Genomic DNA, 12523 nt, shown 5'->3' on the forward strand with positions numbered 1-12523 from the left:
AATTGTTTTGAACTGTCGAGCTTTTCTGCCCCCTTACCTTGCACAACCATTTGCTTTGTGTGCTGCATATCTAGAAGGTCTCCCTGTTGAGCTACTCCACGAGATCATTCCTGAACATACGAGGAAGCGCTATTTCTCGGCACCACCGTGCGGGTGGAGACAGGACAACACAAGCATATCCGCATGTCTCATGCATTCATCTTTTTTATTTTTTGACACAATCTCATGCCCAGGATCCAGGCCCACACAGTTATGGGCCCATGTATTAAGTTTATGTGTTTGGTGAAAGAATAGTATGTTGCTCTTTGAAAAAAAAATCTCGGTGAAGCATGAAATGATGATATACCACGATTCCATGGACCTCAATGGCAGCAGGGTGTTTTCCATGCAAGTGTAGCACTATACCTGTCTCAACCGAGTTTCAAGTCACTCCTTCTGAAGGTACTTCCGTTGCTTGCAGCATTGAAGCACGCTGGACACATGGTCTGAAATCTTTGCAGCAAACAGCTTGCAGCATTGAAGCACGCTGGACACATGGTATGAAATCTCTGCAGCAAACAGCTTGCAGCATTGAAGCACGCTGGACACATGGTATGAAATCTCTGCAGCAAACAGCTTGCAGTATTGAAGCACGCTGGACACATGGTCTGAAATCTTTGCAGCAAACAGCTTGCAGTATTGAAGCACGCTGGACACATGGTCTGAAATCTTTGCAGCAAACAGCTTGCAGCATTGAAGCACGCTGGACACATGGTATGAAATCTCTGCAGCAAACAGCTTGCAGCATTGAAGCACGCTGGACACATGGTCTGAAATCTCTGCAGCAAACAGCTTGCAGCATTGAAGCACGCTGGACACATGGTATGAAATCTCTGCAGCAAACAGCTTGCAGCATTGAAGCACGCTGGACACATGGTCTGAAATCGCTGCAGCAAACAGCTTGCAGTATTGAAGCACGCTGGACACATGGTCTGAAATCGCTGCAGCAAACAGCTTGCAGTATTGAAGCACGCTGGACACATGGTCTGAAATCGCTGCAGCAAACATGAGTTTTCATATGAGCACAAGGTTTGTCGATATTTGAATGTAATTCTGAATCTGTGAACAGAGTGGTACTTGAAAAATAATACTCCAAACTAAGGAAGTACTACTCCCTCCGTATCATCACAATATAAGATGCCTTTTGGCTTATATATTTTGATAACCCATGTGCATCTGCAACTGCAAGATGTCTGCACCGTGATAAAAGCAAGATGAGGACACGCTTGAACAAAATTTAGTCTGTAATCAGAATAGTGACACCTGCCCGTGGGTATCCAACTTGTGAATGCGGCCATGCACAACGAGATTGATGCTGACCCCTTCCCCTGTTCCTGCTCTATGATATGGCATGCCGCGTAAATCATTCGCCAACAGTCCCAGGCAAAACGATATGTGGTCAAGTTTGCAAACATAGTTCCTTGCGCTAATCAATAGAAAAATGATACACAGATGAATATTTTTGGGGGCTGACTCGGCCAGTTTTGCTTCTCAACAGCACGTTAAACTAATGGAACTTAAAATGCCTTTCCCTGCCTGATTTAATAATGGGATAATTAAAACATACAACGGCGCATTTTCTCTCGCTCGCACGCAGAATGCATTTTTTTTGAGGGCACATGCAGAATGCATTCGAAGACGGTAACAAAAGCTCAACTGGGAAGATGTGTATAACATAAATAAAATGATGCTAGATAAAGCAGCACCTGGTGTCGGAGAAGCAGCAAAATTGGGCTCACCTTGCAAAGGGAAAGGGGACATTTCACCAACATTCTAAAAAAAAAAGGGGACATTTCAGACTTGAGAGAACCAAGGTTCATCATGCTTGCTCGCCACAATGTTGACCCACTACTCGTAACAGAATGAATCTTTTAGAATTGTGACTCGGGTTAATTAAAGTCGGGAGCTTCGCCGCTACAGTTAGCTCGCGGTTACTTGCCGGCAACTCCTCACGTCGCCTCCGCCACGCTCCGCTCTTGCTTTACCACCCAGTTGCGGCTGCGGACGAGGAGTTCATGGACTAGCTAGGAAGACGACTGGATGGACGAGGACGAGGATGACCAGGCCGCTGCCCGCGAGCTCCCCTCCCCGTACGTGCCCCACATTGTCACCACCGTCGAGGAGGCGTGCGCGGTGGAGGCGAGGCACTGGAGTTGGTGGCGCGCACGAGCGGCGACGATGCGGGCGGCGGCGTGGCAGTGCAGGTTCGAGGCGGCCTGCCATGGCCGGGCGACTGCGAGGTCTCTCAAGGGGAGGCCGACGGACGGCGGTATGGCTGAGTACGTCGGAAAGACGGCTTCAGGGCCGGGCGAACGCATTGCTCTTGCTCGACAGGGAGGTCGAGCACCTACGGCGGCGCGCGGGTGTAGGAGAGAGGGAGGTGGTGGAAGAAAAGAGCTGGCAGCGGTGTCGCGGCGTCGCGTCGTGCTCGTGGCTCAGCGGCCTCGCGTCGGCCCGATGACTGCGAGCTCGAGTGCTCCGGCCGCTGGTTCGCTGCTGGTCTCGAGGTCTCGATGGAGCACGCAGCGTCCTTCTGATAGCGCGGGTCCACGTGCTCGGGCTGCTCAGGAGGAATAGCGCCGGACTCCGGCCAAGGCTGCCGCCGCCATCCCGCACACAGCATGTTTGATATAATGCGCAAGAGAAGAGAGGGAAGAAGAGTCAACACACACATGGCTTCTTCTTCTTCTTCTTCTTCTTTTCCAAGTCAGTTACTGACAAATGGGCCTCACCGGTCATCAAAACTTGCTAATTCATCCATCAGTATTATCTGCAAATGGTTCACTGTAGACGGTGCGTTTTTAGCAAAAGTTTGTGGAACCATGTTTCTTGCTGATCTAGTCTTTAATATGATGGATTCTTGTAAGGGTGTATCAGGCACATTTCCAGACTGGAGGTATGTCACAAGTGGCGGGCACCAGTGGAGCCCATCACCTGTACTTTTTCCCATTAATCAATATCACAGGTTATCTTTATCTCTATATCTTATCTTACTACTCCCTCCGTTCTGAATTACTTGACGCATGTATGAATGTATCTAGATGTATTTTAGTTCTAGATACATTCATTTCTGCGACGAGTAATTTGGAACGGAGGGAGTACTACTTAAAAAGGACATAACGTTCCTTTTCCTGCGTGCCAAAGGACCGCTTTCCGCCCTTCCCTTCCTTCGCCTCCGTTTTCTCCACCTTTCTCCCCATCCTCTGGCAATCCCCACTGCTCTTTCGATTTTATCCTTCCGTTTGTTTTTCATGCATAGTACACTAGTATGTATATCCATGTCCTCCACCGTTGCTCATACCATGCCCAACGCCATCCGTATGCCCTAACACCATTCGGGTTCCTCGCCCGCCGCAACCACTCCCGTTCAAATCGTCGCGGTCGACCACGAGCCACGCGCCCCTGGCACCCCCACCAGCGGCCGCGGCCTCCCCCTCGGCTAAACCCTCCCCCGCGGTTGGGAGGCTTGGCTCCACCTTGTTAGACGTTTAATGGAGGTTCGGCTGAACCAGCAACCAGATCAATTGCGTTGGAAACTTACTAAGAATGGTGTGTTCTCGGTTAAGTCTATGTATCTGGATGTCATTGACTCTAGCGTTGTCCCTTCCTCGATTCACGTTTGAAAAGTAAAGGTTCCCTTACGCATCAAAGTGTTTATGTGGTTTGTGCATAAACAGGTCATTTTGACTAAGGATAACCTGGCAAAACGCAACTGGATGGGCTCATCTAGGTGTAGCTTTTGCGATAATAATGAAAACATCAAAAACCTCTTCCTCGATTGTCCGTTGGCTAAGATTCTGTGACGGTCGATTCATATTGCGTTTAATATTAATCAGCCCACCTCTATCAACATGTTATTTGGACCATGGCTTGATGGGGTTGATTCCGATACTGCAAGACACATTCGTGTTGGCGTTTGTGCTTTACTTTGGGCAGTATGGAACTGCAGAAATGATTTAGTATTTAACAGATCAACAAACATTCACTTTTTGCAGGTTATCTTCAGGGCCACGGCATTTATCCGTATGTGGTCGCTACTTACTCCGACGGAGGCCAGGGAGCGTATGGTTACTGCGTCTACCCGATGGGAGATGGTAGCGCGGGATATTTTCAACCGGTTTGGATGGCGGTCATGTAATAGGATAGGTATGTAGTGCTCCTATTGTGTTTGCCAGCCGGTTGTGGCTTAGGATTTCAGCTCTTTCGAGCTTTTGTTTTTTTTTCACACATCGATACTTGGAGACTTTGTTACTGGATTTTATTTTTAATAATATGAGTCGTATGCATCTTTCTGATGCAGAGGCTGGGGTAAACCCCCTTTTCGAAAAAAAGAAAAAAAAACCCTCCCACCTCCGATCCAAGGAGGATCTCCCCCCAATGTAAGCGATCGCCGCCGTAATCTTGGACATAGCAGCCCAGGCGAGTGAATTGCAAAAAGAAAAAAACATACATTTTAAGTTATGTTCCGGAATTGCCACCACATTTCTTGCTCGACCCAAAATCTACCGTTTTCCTTACTAAAATTCTCAATAAACACTGATGATCTGATTTGGACATGTTTAATCCGACTTCTGACATGTCGGGTCCACCTATAAGCGCTGACATGGCACAAAAGAATAACACTGTTTGTTGACGGTTGGGTTGGACGGAGGGTCCTCGTCAGCAGCCTTGTGTCTCCCAAACCTTCTTCTTCTCTTTGGAGGCATTTCATGGAGCATGTATGCGGCGGGTGTGGTCGTCGGCGAGCGGGCCAGCGCTTGGAGGCAGCCGCCGGGAGCCAGCAGAAGGCGGTGACGAGGCCAAATCGGGTGGCGCGCCGTCCGCGACCACGCGCACCCGCGGCACCCACCCGCGACAGCAGGGGCGCTCATAGGAACCGCGCGCCCAGAGCTCCAGCCCAACCGCGGGCTCGCGGACCTGTCCAGCGGCCACAGGAAGCCACCGGTGACGCCCGGAAGCGACGCGGGGGTGCAGCCGCACGCGCGTGTGTGCGATCATGTACAGAGCAAGCTGAGCTCGAGCTGACCATGGCGGACGCCGAGTGTGGGGAAACAGCGGTGGGAGGCCCAACCTTGAAGAGCTCCGTCCATGCGCGCGCTTCAGTACCGAGAGGGAGATGAGGCGAACGTGTCGCCCTCGTCATCTCCTTTCAAACCGCCCGCCGCGTTCCCACTTCCCAGATCCCCGCGCCATGTGCTTGAGCACGGTGGACTCGTGGATAGCACAAGAGCCATGAGGAGGCATGCCGCTCCACTCCATGCAGCTGCAGCCGGCGCGCATGGCCATGGCGTCCAAGGCTGGTGTGCTCGCCCGCCTCATCGAGGAGCTCAAGGGGCGCGAGTCCCGCTTGGTCCGCTCCCCCGACGAGCTCGGCGACGCGCGCTCACCGCACTTGACGTGGAGGGAGATGGTGCGACTCGGGGCAGCTCGCGGGGGCAGAGGAGGGGAGGCCATGTCCGATGGGACGGGCGACACAGCCAGGGGGTCCGACTGGTGACCACTGGTGGCATGGTGCTCCGGCCGGTGCACGGCGTACTCATCCCCACGCCCTCTGCGCGCAAACCGTTTGATGAAATGCCCAAAGAAGAATGGTATTCTGACGGGCGGGCCTCACAACTGACTTAGCGGTCAACGCAAATGTGGTTGACTCTTTTTTTTTGGCTTTGGTTGTTGCTTATTGTTTTAAATCAGAATGATCGAATCACTTGACGATGGTTTACAGGACGCGTATATATCTCCTGGAGAGACACGACGATCCAGAGGAGGCGTCGGTTCCAGAGAGATGCGTCGGTTGCCGGGACACAGGCGTTCGCGCGATGCAACCGCTTGGCCATTTGGGCAAGGGGAGATTTCCCTTTTTATAGAATTAATCTCAACACTTCCCCTAATCTACGCTTGACCATGTAGAATCATCTTCAGATTCTTCGGGAAGCTCTATCATCTTAAAAGATTCTCCTTCAAAAGTTCTTCATAAAATCTTTGATGAGATCCTGAAACACATACTCACAAAGAAAGATAGCATAATGTGATGTCATTAAAATAAGGATATCTCAAGAAGAGACTCCCCCTGACACCTGCAAGTCCCTAAGTCTTCGCATACCAATTCCATGAACACATTTCTGAAACGTAGAATTTGGTAGAGACTTGGTAAATAAATCAGCAAGGTTGTCACATGATTTGACTTGCAGAATGCTTATTTCCCCACTTTTCTAAAGATTATGGGAAAAGCCATTTAGAAGAAATATGCTTTGTGATATTACTCTTGATGTATTCTGTTTGCATCTGCGCAACACAGGCCGCATTATCTTCATAGATAATGGTAGGTGATCTTATCAAACCCATTCCACATGACTGTTGTATGTGGTTTATCATTCTGCGGAGCCATACACATTCGCATGTTGCTTCAAATAATGAAATTATTTCAGAATGATTAGTAGATGTTGCCACCAGAGTCTGTTTCGAAGACTTCCATGATATAGCAGTGCCACCATGTAGGAACACGAAGCCGGTCTGAGATCTGGCATTATGGGGATCAGACAAATAGCCGGCATCTGCATATCTAATCATATCAGAGTCCTGATTTTTCTGGAACTAGAAAAATAGACCAAGATCCTTTGTGCCTTGGAGATATCGAAAGACATTCTTCACTCCAGACCAATGACGTTTGGTAGGAGCTGCGCTATGTCTAGCAAGTAGATTCACTGCAAATGCAATATCAGGTCTTGTGCAATTTGCAAGATACATAAACGCTCCAACGGCACTGAGGTATGGAACTTCAGGTCCCAGCACCTCTTCTCCATCATCCCTTGGTTTAAACGGATCTTTCTCCACATCTAGAGATCGAACCACCATGGGAGTTTTAGATGGATAGGATTTGTCCAAATTGAATTTCTCCAATATTTTCTGGATATAGGCAGATTGGTGTACCATGATTCTTGAGGGAAGGTGCTCAAGTTGAATACCTAAGCAAAATTTGGTTGTGCCCAAATCCTTCATCTCAAATTCCATCTTTAGGTGATTGCGTGCTTCATCAATGTCCTGCTGCCGATGATGTTGAGATCATCAACATACATAGAAATGATGCAAAATCCTGTAGAGGACTTCTTGATGGAAACACATGGGCAATCAGCACTATTGGAGTAACCTTTCTGAAGAAGGAACTTACTGAGTCGGTTGTACCACATCCGTCCCAACTTCCTTAAGCCATATAATGACTTATTTAGCTTTACACAATACATGTTGCGTTTTGCATTTTTATTCGGGACAGAGATTCCATCAGGAACCTTCATATATATGTCCGAATCTAGTGACCCGTAAAGGTATGCGGTCACGACGTCCATCAACTGCATAGATAGACGATTTTGCACTGCCAAAGATATAAGATATTAGAAAGTGGTTGCACTCATCACTGGAGAATATGTTTCAGTGAAATCAATGCCGAGTTTCTGCGTGAAACCTTGTGCTACGAGCCTTGCTTTATATCTCACCACCTCATTGTTCCCATTCCATTTCCGGAGAAAAACCCATTTGAATCCTACAAGGGAAAACACTGGGAGGTGTAGGTATTGCTTCAGTGAATACCTTTCTTTTGTTAAGCGAGGCATTTTCTACTTGGATCGCATCCTTCCATTTAGGCTAGTCGGAGCGCTTTTGGCACTCAACGATAGACCTTGGATCATGATCAGTGAGAAGGGTATCTGCAATCTTTTCAGCAAAATATATGTCGACAGTCGTAGTCTTACGGTCAAATGATTCTCCAGAATCAACATAGTTGATGGAAATTTCTTGCACCCCTAGTGACTCTTCGTGATTTTCCAACACGATTGAGTCTGGATGTTCCGATGCCCCAGTCAGTTTGTGCACACTGGAACTGGGTTGTGGAGGTTGCCCTTCCACTGGGTGTATACTACCCATCAGGTGTTTGTCAATGTTGAGTTGACATGCATTTACTGACTCCGAGGTTTTTCTCCTCGATTTCCTTTGCTGCTTTCTAGAAGCATGCTCTAGGTCAGAGGCCGTACTACTCCCCCTCTTCTTGGGAATAGGGAGTTGAGTGGTTTTTATTGATACCTCCACTCTTTCCGGCGCGTTTCTGGTCGGATTTAAGGATTTTGTAACACCTTTCAGATCAGTAAATGAATCTGGCAGATTATTTGCAAGATTTTGCAAATTAATGATCTTCCGAACTTGAAGTTCGGTCTCATGGGTACGTGGATCAGAGGATGAAATGGCATGAGCATTCCAATCAATTTCCGGGTATTCTTTCTGGTACTTGAAATCTCCCCCTAATGCCGGAAAATGTTCCTCATTAAATATGCAATCAGCGTGACGGGCTGTGAATAGATCCCCAGTTAGGGGTTCCAGGTACTTGATAATCGACGGCGATTTGTATCCCACATAGATCCCCAACTTCCTGTGTGGGCCCATAGATGTCTGCTGTGGTGGTGAGATCGGGATGTATGCAACACATCCGAACTTACGCAGATGGAAAATGCTTGGAGGATTTCCACGTACCAATTCCAGAGGGGAAGAGCTGTGATATGCAGTTGGCCTTAATTGTATCAAGTCAGCAGCGTGTAAAACAGCATGACCCCAACAAGAGGTTGGCAAGTTGCAATTCGTCAACAAAGGTCTTGCAATGAGTTTGATCCTCTTAATCAATGCTTCAGCCAAACCATTTTGTGTATGGACATATGGAGCAGAGTGCTGAACTTCAATCCCCAAAGCCATGCAATAATCATTGAAAGCACGTGAGGAGAATTCTGCAGCATTGTCCATTCGAATTGACTTAATTCGACTTTCAGGATAATGGGCTTGCAACTTAATGACTTGCCTCATTATCTTGGCAAATGCATGGTTTCGTGTGGATAGAAGACACACATGTGACCATCGTGCAGATGCGTCAATCAGAACCATGAAATACCAAAAATGTCCAGATAATGGCCGAATGGGACCACAAATGTCTCCTTGAATACGTTCAAGGAACTGAAGTGGTCTAGCTTGTATTTTGAGGTGTGAGGGCCTCAAAATTAGCTTTTCCGTGGCACAAGATGTGCACACAAAATCAGAAGATTGAGGAAATTTCGACTCAAGCAAATTATGACCAATGGAATTGCTAGTAATTTTTCTCAACATCCCTATTCCAGGATGGCCTAGGCGATCATCCCAGGTTTGGAATGCGTTAACATTATGCAAAATTACTTTGTATACAAGATGTTCCACGGGTTTGATGTACGTATAGTACGAACCAGACGATAGAGAAGGAATTTTCTCATGTACCTTTTTGCCATATCCGTCATCTTTAGTAAAGAGTAGATACTCCTCTTTGTTGTCTTCATGGGTTTCAATATGAAAACCATTCTTACGGATATCTCGATAACTGATCAGGGTACGTGATGAGTCGGGATACAATAAAGCATCCTCAATCGTCATTTTTGTACCACTTGGGAGGGTGAATATGGCACGTCCAGTACCAACAATCACTGTATCGCGTCCAGCGATAGTTAGAATATCTCCATTCATCTTTTTCAGAGTTTGGAAATATTTCATCTCCCTCAGTATAGAGTTTGTGGTACCACTGTCCACAAGGCATAATTCCTCTTCCGTCGGATTGTCCCCGTAGAAAACTATATAAAACAAAGAATTTTCGATAAGAAAACCTCGTAGTAATATATAGAATACAATCTTTATTATATCAAATGTGCTGATACAATACAATATAAAGACAACAATAAACTTATGTTCTTTTTACAATCATCACAAGTAGACATACTTAAGTAGATCACGAAGGAGATTGAGGGACTAGTCGAAGTTGCCAAACACGTTGTTTGCGGTGTAGTCAATCAACGCGTTCTTCATTTCAGCAGTATCCTCAGGCAGATAAGGAACCATGGTGTTGCTCGGTCCAGGAGGGACATCGTGCGAATCACCAGCTCCTTTTGCGCTATCCGGATGAAGGTTGAAGTTGGCTTCAAACCTTTTCCCTTGAGGTGCTTTGCGTCCCTGAGATTGCTGGTACAGCATAACCAGATGCTTGGGCATTGTGCACTTTTCAATAGAATGTGTGTAGCATCCACACTTGCTGCAAAGCTTAGATTTATCAAACCTGGGATTTTAAGTGCCTTTTCCCTTGCCTGGGTGTCTAGATCTCCTGTTCCCATTGCGCTTTCGCTTATGCTCAGAATTGGATTGTTTACCTCGAGAGGTACCATTAAACTTTTGTCTATTTGCAACATTCAGATGAACTTCAGGTAAAGGTTGTGCCCCAACTGGGCGCTGAGAGCCATTCTTAGCGAGTAGCTCATCATACTTTTCAGCCTGAAGTAACATGTGAATAAGCTCGGAATAGACAGTGTAGTTACGAGCACGGTATTGTTGTTGGAGGATCCTATCTGAAGGGAGCATAGTAGACAAAGTTTTCTCTATCTTCTCCCCCTCAGTAGGTTCCTTCTCACAAAAGCGCAGTTTGGAACATATCTTATGAACAACATGATTGTACTCACCAATAGACTTGAAATCCTAAAGACGGAGATGAGTCCAATCATGGAGTGCTTCGGGCAGGACTACTGCCTTCTGCTGTTCATACCTCGTTTTGAGTGCCAGGAACAGAGTACTAGGAGATTCCTCCTGTAAATACTCAGACTTGAGTTCTGGATGAATATGGTGCCTTATGATGAATAAGGCAGCATAGTTATGCTGTTCTGTCAGCGGCGTGGCCCCAGTCGGGAGAGGAGTCTCCGGGGGTTGTATTGCACGCGCTATCCCACGGGATGCAAGACTGATCTTGATGTCCATAGCCCATGTAGGGTAATTGTGGCCATTGAGGGCAAGCTCCTCAAACTCTTTGGCAGTCATCTTCGCCTACATGGGAAACCAGAGATAATTAATTTACGGGTAGTAAATTAAAAACCATCATGGTTGTGTAATAAGAATGCAAAAATTTGATACTCAAGTGTAAACTTGAAAAATTCTCAACGTCAATTGTGTGAACATAACACTTTGAAGATCACTTTAGATCTCACAGTAATAGGCTACATTGCCATTACCTTGTGTATGCTACAATTCAGATATAAGGAATACACGTTAGAGGTAATCGTTTGTCGAGAATGACAAAGCGTAGACCTCACAGTAAGAGAGGATAGTCTGCAAATGAGCAGTAGATCACAACTCATTACCTTATGATTCCAAATAAGATGAGGGAGAAATATGCAAAAATTTGCAAGTTTGATATGCGAGAGAAGATCTCAATCGCAAAAACATGTTCAATAAAAATGAGATGTGGTAAACACATGGAACATGTCATTCTTCCCGAATGAAATTCGGTACTTTATTTATATTATCAAGCCTTTGCATAATATAAACACACCAATAATTACACAAATCATAAACTAGAGTAAATCTAGAACTGGACTAAATGTAAGTAGTAGTCAAACTAAGTACTAAACAGTACTAAACATAGTCTAAAACTGCACTAATACAATAATTAGTACTAGACTAATAAAAAAACAGAGAGAGAAAAAGAAAAAAAAATGGCTTGCACGGCCTTTGGCCGGCCCATCCACCGCCGCACCGCATAAAGCAGAGGGGGGAGAGCGATTACGGATACGGGTCGGAGCCTGCACCACTGCTCGATCCCCACCTCTGGTCACAACGCCGCCGCGGGGAGGAGTGGCCGCTGCCACATCCCTTCTTCTCCAGTGGTTACCGGCGCAACCCCGCCGAGCTCTCCTCGTCCGAAGAAGAGGCAACGACGACGGGGTCCAGGCGGGCTCCTGGAGGTGCGGCGCTGGCGAGGCCGAGGCTCGCGGGAGCCCACGAACTAGAGCGGCGGCTGGGGCGGCGACGGCGTGCCCGAAGAGACGCCCGAAGCGCCGTGCGGCGCGGCTGCTCGAGCCCGCTGCCGTCTCCTGCTGAGGCGTGGCGGTGGCGTCAGCGCCCTCCATGCCGGCTCCAAGGAGGACGACTCCGGAAGCGCCGGTTGGCGCGGAGATGAAGGCGAGCGCCTCCTCCTCGTTCACGACGGCGCACATAGGCACGGGGATGAATCTGGGCGGGCCGGCGACCTCTGCGGCGGGCGTTGGCGTCGATGGCGCGAGCCACGCGGTTGGCAGAGGAGGTGGTGGAGGCGGAGACCCAGGGGGCGTTGCAAGCGCGGTTGCAGCCCTGTGCACCATGGAGGCGCTCGGGCCGACCACTAGCCAGGGGTCGAACCCCATGGGCACCTGGCCACGGGCGCAGGGAGCACTGTCGTGGGCGCGTCCAGGGGCGAGGGGCGCGTCCAGCGGCGCAGTGGTGGCCAGGAGCGCCATGTCCAGCAGCGCGGTGGCGGCCAAATCGACGGATGGCTTGCATCCGGCGACGGAAACGCCGGAGTCCACCCACTCCATGGTAGCGACGACGGTATCGACGACCATCCTCGCGGATCAGGCGGAGGAAGAAGGAAACGAGGTTAGGCATCTCACCGGCGGTGAGTGCTCCCTCTCTT

The 12523-nt window shown here is 48.2% G+C and overlaps 2 pseudogenes; one reads left to right on the top strand and one right to left on the bottom strand.

Annotated features, from left to right (window-relative positions):
* Positions 1-9840: 9840 nt before the first annotated feature.
* Positions 9841-10893, bottom strand: LOC147982998 (uncharacterized; annotated as a pseudogene).
* Positions 10894-11979: 1086 nt separating this feature from the next.
* On the top strand, positions 11980-12491 carry LOC147982999 (uncharacterized; annotated as a pseudogene).
* The last annotated feature ends 32 nt before the right edge of the window (positions 12492-12523 follow it).

The sequence above is a fragment of the Triticum urartu genome, chromosome 2A (assembly GCF_056163025.1).
Source record: "Triticum urartu cultivar PI428250 chromosome 2A, HENAU_Tu73, whole genome shotgun sequence".
NCBI classification, from domain to species: domain Eukaryota; kingdom Viridiplantae; phylum Streptophyta; class Magnoliopsida; order Poales; family Poaceae; genus Triticum; species Triticum urartu.